At 46.1% G+C, this 6,608-nt stretch overlaps 1 long non-coding RNA gene across 1 annotated transcript; it reads left to right on the forward strand.

The window, feature by feature from the left end:
• Nucleotides 1-1,351: 1,351 nt before the first annotated feature.
• LOC119767028 lies at nt 1,352-2,341 on the forward strand. Its single transcript, XR_005277278.1, has 2 exons — nt 1,352-1,603; nt 1,684-2,341. It is a non-coding gene; the product is annotated as an uncharacterized LOC119767028 (long non-coding RNA).
• Nucleotides 2,342-6,608: the final 4,267 nt, after the last annotated feature.

Below are 6,608 nucleotides of genomic sequence, written 5' to 3' on the forward strand. Positions count from 1 at the left end.
AGTGTTGAGTTAGTGTTTTGAAACATTTTAAGAAATGTCAAAATGTGATATAACATTAAAGGCTTACTTTACAGTGATATATAAAGCTTACCATTATTGCTTCGAAACATTATTGGGCTAAATGCTTTGAAACTTTAATTGGCTGTTCTATATGCCATTATACAGTAGTTTATAATGGTTCAAGCTACAAATGTTTCGAAACATTTGGAAAGACTATTTAAAGTGTCATAGCATCGGGAGTGTTAAGTTAGAGTGAATTTAGAGTTTTGATATAGTGCTTGTGGTTACTTGGGTCTGATTCGTCTGAAAAATGTTCGCCGAAGACAGTATCACCGTTCTCGTGATCCTGCACTGAAGCGAATTCAAAAAGATTTGCAAAAGGTTATTGACCACAGATTCACTCTCCTGCGAAATGAAAAGTTCGCAAGAGATGTTGAACAAATTAAACCTTATTCCAAACCTTTTTGGAAACTTTCAAAGGTTCTTAAGAAACCTCAAAAACTAATCCCTTCTTTAAAAGATGGTGATAATATTCTATTAACTAATGGGGAGAAAGCTCAAAAACTTGCTCAGCAGTTTGAGAGTGCTCATAATTTTAACTTAAATGTTTTGAGTCCTATTGAAGATCAAATTTCAATAGAATTTCAGAATATTGTTGAACAAGAATTTTCATCAGATGAAGTTTTGAATACGGATCTGAATGAAATAAAATCTATCACAAAAAAAAAAAAATGTGAAGTAGCTTGGTCAAAATTTGCAACAAATGTTTTGATTTGGCATATTTTCCCAGTAGTTGGAAAAATGCCAAAGTAGTTCCGATTTTGAAACCGGAAAAAAATTCTGCTGAAGCCTCAAGCTATCGGCCCATTAGTTTGCTTTCATCTATTAGTAAATTATTCGAAAGAATAATTCTTAATAGAATGATGACGCACATTAATGAAAATTCAATTTTCGCTGTTGAGCCAGTTTGGATTTCGCCTTGGGCATTCAACTACTCATCAGTTGTTGAGAGTTTCAAATTTGATTCGAAGCAACAAATCTGAGGGCTATAGAGTTATCTAAGCCCGAGCTCACGCACACTGGCACCCCATTTGTTTTGCTGGCGGGTACAAAATTTAACCTCAATCTGTAACCTATGGTATTTGCATCCCAAGATTAGTGCGATCGTTTGTTCCGCGGCAAGTTACGGAGGGAGCACTTGAGAAGGCTTGCGGGCAGAACGACCTACTAGCGTAGCTGTCCAGCCCCTACGGACGCTACCAACGATGCACCGCTAGTTGCGCTAGTCACCGCCAGCAGCGCACGAGATCATCGCAAACGCCGCCTTGGGTAGCGGCGATGACCAGGACGATGGGACGATGGGACGAAGGAGTCCAGAAGGGGGAGGTTGAGGATCGCTGGGAAAACCCCGCGATTGCAACGGTCACTTTGCCTGGTATCTTGAAGAGAACGGTCGATATCCGTGAAAATCACCGTCACGAAAGAGTGAAGTTTAGAAGTGAAGTGGAAGATCCGGTAGACGCCATCCCGGAGAAAAGCCGTCCGACGATCTAGAGATCCGGACGCAAGCAGGAGGAGCCTGCGTTGATTTGTGGACATCCAGGTAAATACCGTTGCTTCCCGATCTATCGCCGTCCAACCTCCTTCCGCCATCGCTAATTTCCGTCCCCATTGTGCCCACAGAACCCCTCGGTGTTCGTACGCTTCGCGTACAGGCCGGCGCAGACGCATCCGTCCGCCGTAAGCCACCCGACACCCGCGGTATTCCCCGCGCGGTACCTAGTACCGCCGAGCACGATCGCTCACGCACGAGGATCGCCCGCGACACCGTTCCGGTGTGGGAACCGCCCTCGCGACGCCGCCATTTTGGTCTTCTGACCTACCGTCGCGAGATAAGACGCCAGCCTCGCCAGCCGTTATACCAACCGACGCCGGAAACCAGGCAGACCGGTAGATTCATCTACCGAGGTCCCAGAGTCCGTCACCATACTCGGGAGCGTCGAGGCAGGTGGCGCAGAAGAGGGTCGAGTACGAGAGCAGCAGCTGACCGCCCATAGTGGTCGCTGAACGTGAGAGGAAGACGTGTCCCGCCCCGGTTGACCGAGTCCCGGAGGTCGGTGGAGGCGTGTAGCCGTTGTTCCAGGAACGCGAGCTGAGAGTGGAGAGAGAGCGGAAGCAGCAGTTCCGTAAAGGGCCCGAAGAAGAAGGAAGAAGGACGTGTGAGGTAGGATTAGATAGTAAGGAAGTGGGGGATCGAGGAACGAAGAACGCGCAGCTTGAGTCTGCTGAATAAAACACGAGTTTCCGGAATAAAGTGGGTTTGTTTTGTCCGTTGGTCCAATCGAGTGTTTCCCTTTCCGATTCCGGATTAACATGCCGACCCTGAGGCAAAGAGGGGGGTCTCACTGATGCTGGGGTAGCCCACCATTAGTTACACTTGGCGCCCAACTAGAAATTAGTTTAACTGTTTCGTGTTTGGGTTCACTTGAGGACTTTAGACGATTTGCCCACTCCCCTGGGAAAACGCCCATTATTCAGGTGCAAAAGTTGTCTAATCGTCAAAATACAAACAGAAGTGACGCTAATATTTGAATTTTTGAGTTCCGAGGAGGGGTTTTGGAAGTCTACGCGAGGAGGAACGACCACCAGACATTGGCAAAGTAATTGGTTGGAGATTTCATACAATTTTGTTTGAATTCCGGAATAGAATTCGTATCGGTGGAGTGTCGTTTCCTTCGGACTAGTTGAGTGAAAACACCAGGCAAAATAAGTTATTTATTCACCGTACAAAAGTACGATTACAAAAGTTTCGACTTTCACTAGTTTTTTTTACAATTATTCGCTATTTGCTGATTCATTCAAGAGCGTAATTCAATTCTAGGTTTTTTTTTCAATTCATTGTTGATCCGTTGGTGTTCATCAATGAACAGTTTCATTCACTAGGTTATCAAATTATCTCAGTTAGCGAATCAATTTTAGGTATTTTTCTTAATTTGTAGTTGAGATTGCTCATTTCTAGTATTTTTTAAATAAATTTTCTTTTTAATTACAAGATCTTTGATTTTCCTTGCACTCAAGATGGATATGGTTCATTTGTTGTCACTGTATCGCGGAATGAATACGGGTCATTTGACCGTTGATGAACTCGAACATGAGCTGAAGATCCGCGACATCCCATTTGATTCATCGCGCAGCGGAGCCGAACGTGCGTTGCGTAATCGCCTAAAAGAAGAGAGAGAATTAAAACATGTTGTGTATGAGCAAATGAATGGTTCAGTGTTGGATGAATTGGAAGCGTGTGAGTTGAAAGTGAGTGAGATTAAGTCCCACTTGGAAAACCGGAAATCCAAGCAAGCACCAGAACAGTCGTTCAAGACTAGGATTCTTCATTGCGTTTTCCGCTTGGAACGTTTGAGAACATACACCACCAAGGATGATGAACTGAATTCATTAGCAGAAACAGCTCGAGCGTGTATGAAGCTGCTAAATACTTTCTTTTCTATTTCGTCACATTTGCCCGAAGTACGTGAAGCAGAGTTAGCACTCATTAACCAGAGTCTAACGGAAATAATGAAGAAACAGGATACGGAAAAAGGAAATGGAAAAGGAGCGGAAGAAGATAATGAATCTTGGAATAGTACTGAAGAGAATAATGGAGAGGAAATTGCTGGAATTGTTGGTGAAACTGGATCTGTTAGTGGAAATGGTAAGGGAAATGGTAGTGGAGTTGGTAGTGGAGTTGATAGTGGTGATGGAAAAAGTGTTGGAAAACCTGGTGACGTGGAAAGAGCTGAATTTGAACAGTGGAAAGAACAAAAAGTGGAACTAATAAACGTGGTCAACAAGTTGTTGGAACACATTCAAGTTCTAGAAGCGAAACAGGCTGAGAAAGAGGTGGAGAAAGAAAAACCGGAAGTACAGGCCAAGCCAGCCAACAGTATGCAACTTGGAGTAGACGCGAACAAGGACAAAAAGGACGAGGGTAAAAGCCAGCAGAATCCAGGAGATTTTCTCGCGTGGCTCAACCAAAGAAATAGTTCATTGGGAAGCTTCGGTAACTCAGAGAATGAACATAACAAACCAGAGGAAGTTCATTCCGGCAAGGATGAACCGAAAGAAAAGAAAACCGGATTTGGCAGGAGTTTACCGGTGCATAAGTGGACGGTTCGTTATGACGGGATGGACAACGGGAGGAAACTGAACGAGTTTTTGAAGGAGGTGGAGTTCAACGCTCGTTCAGAAAACATTTCTGAGTCCGAGTTGTTCCAGTGTGCGCATCATTTGTTCACGAGGAAAGCACGTTCTTGGTTCATGGAAGTGAACGGGAATAATGAACTGGGTTCATGGAAGAAGTTGGTGGAGGAATTGAAGAGCGAATTCTTACCGATTGACATCGATTACGTCTATGAGCGGCAGGCAAACAATCGCAAGCAAATGTCCAGGGAGAAGTTCCAGGACTATTACGTGGACATGGTCCGGATCTTCCGCTGTATGACGAATCCGTGGGATGAGAAACGGAAGTTTGACGTTCTCTTCCGCAATACTCGCGAGGACTGCCAAATAGCGATGCTAGCCGCAGATATCAAGACGATTCCAGCGATGAAAGAATTCGGTAAGCGATTCGACTCTGTCAATTGGAAGCTGTATCAGAAGGGAGAAAGGTACACGCCGCGATCAGCGCACGTGGAGGAGGTGCAAACACAGCGGTCGTCGTACCAGAACACCGGGAATAGGTACCAGAACTCGAATCGTTTCCAGGGTGGAAACCGATCGCAGGGTGGTTACCAACAGCAAAATCAGAACCAGCAAAATCGACCGTACTACAACAAGAACAACAACAACAAAAACGGAAACTACAATCAGAAGAGCGCGTGGAAGCCAGAACAGCAGAGACAGCAGAGCAACGGAAATCAAAAGGAGAACAAACCAAGGGTTGACGAGAGGTCTCAACCGAAACCGAACACCCAGAATCGCGAGAACAGCACTGCTGCAGGTTCGAGTGGAACCAGTGCCTTACAACGGATTGTGAAGGCGTATATTCCGGTCAAACGGGATATTTGCTACAATTGTCACGTTGCAGGTCATGGCCACGAGGAATGCCGGCAGGAAAGGAGCGTGTTCTGCGTGCGGTGCGGTTTTCCGGGTTTTTCTACGAAAGATTGCCCGTACTGCGAAGCAAAAAACATGCAAAAGACTGCTCAGTGAGGCGAGTCAGTCTCACGGGAAGCTCCAGAAGACCTCACGAAGATACCGAAGCGTCGGAAGCACTCCAACAGCTAGGATATTCGAGGGTTGATGGAGAAAAGAAAGAAGAAAATGCTGAAGTGGCAACGATGCTTGTAACAGTGAGCAACGGCGATCGTAGGCCGTTTGCAAGAGTGGAAATGTTGGGAATATCGGTTGTTGGACTTCTTGATAGTGATGCACAGCGCACAGTTTTAGGTGTTGGTGGAAGAAAGTTAGTGAAGTTGTTAAGTTTAAAGTTGAAACCCACGAATATTGATTTGAAGACAGCCGGAGGTGAGAGTTTAGAGGTGATTGGATGTAGTGACATACCGATTACGTTCAATGGTGTTACGAAGATTCTGTCCGTGATGATCGCGCCGAAGCTGAACAGGAGGTGCATCCTCGGCTACGACTTCTGGCAGATGTTCGGTATCAGGCCAACGATGGAATCCGTCGAGGTGGTTGATGAGCAGGTCGATGAAGATCTAGAAGACGCAGAAGAAGAATTAGAAGAAGAGCAGAAAAAACAGTTGGAAGATGTACAGAAGATGTTTCTCGTTGCCAGCGAAGGAGTCGTCGGAAAGACGGACCTGCTGGAACACAAAATCGAGCTGAAGGAGGAGTTCGTACAGTCCGAGCCGGTCCGGAAGAATCCGTATCCGTGGAGCCCAGAAATACAGAAGAAGATTCATATAGCTGTGGAAAAGATGCTCCGGGACGGAATCATCGAACCGTCGGAGTCGGATTGGGCGTTGCCGGTCGTTCCAGTCAAGAAGAGAGACAGCGAGGAGATCAGGCTGTGTCTCGATGCTCGTAAGCTAAACGAGCGCACCAAGAGGGATGCGTACCCTCTGCCCCATCAGAACAGAATACTGAGTCATCTGGGGCCGTTCAAGTACCTGTCCACCATAGACTTGAGCCAGGCGTTCTTGCAGGTGCCGTTGAGTGAGGAGTGCAGGAAGTACACCGCTTTCTCCATTCCCGGAATGGGATTATTCCAGTTCAAGCGACTTCCGTTTGGACTGATCAACAGCCCGGCAACCTTAAGCAAGCTCATGGACAAAGTCTTAGGATTCGGGGCACTTGAGCCGTCCATTTTTGTCTATTTAGATGACATTGTGATGGCCAGTCACACGTTTGACGACCACATTGCGAAACTGACAGAACTTGCGGAGCGGTTGAAAAACGCGAATTTGCGCATCAACCTCGAAAAGTCCAAGTTCTGCTGCTACGAATTGCCGTATCTCGGTTACATCCTGTCGCGAGAAGGAATGCGGCCTAATCCAGATAGAGTCCAAGCTATCTTAGGATATGAGGCCCCAAACTCGGTCAGGTCGCTGAGACGATTCCTCGGTATGGTCAACTACTACCGTAGGTTCATC

Source organism: Culex quinquefasciatus, chromosome 2 (genome assembly GCF_015732765.1).
Source record: "Culex quinquefasciatus strain JHB chromosome 2, VPISU_Cqui_1.0_pri_paternal, whole genome shotgun sequence".
NCBI lineage: Eukaryota > Metazoa > Arthropoda > Insecta > Diptera > Culicidae > Culex > Culex quinquefasciatus.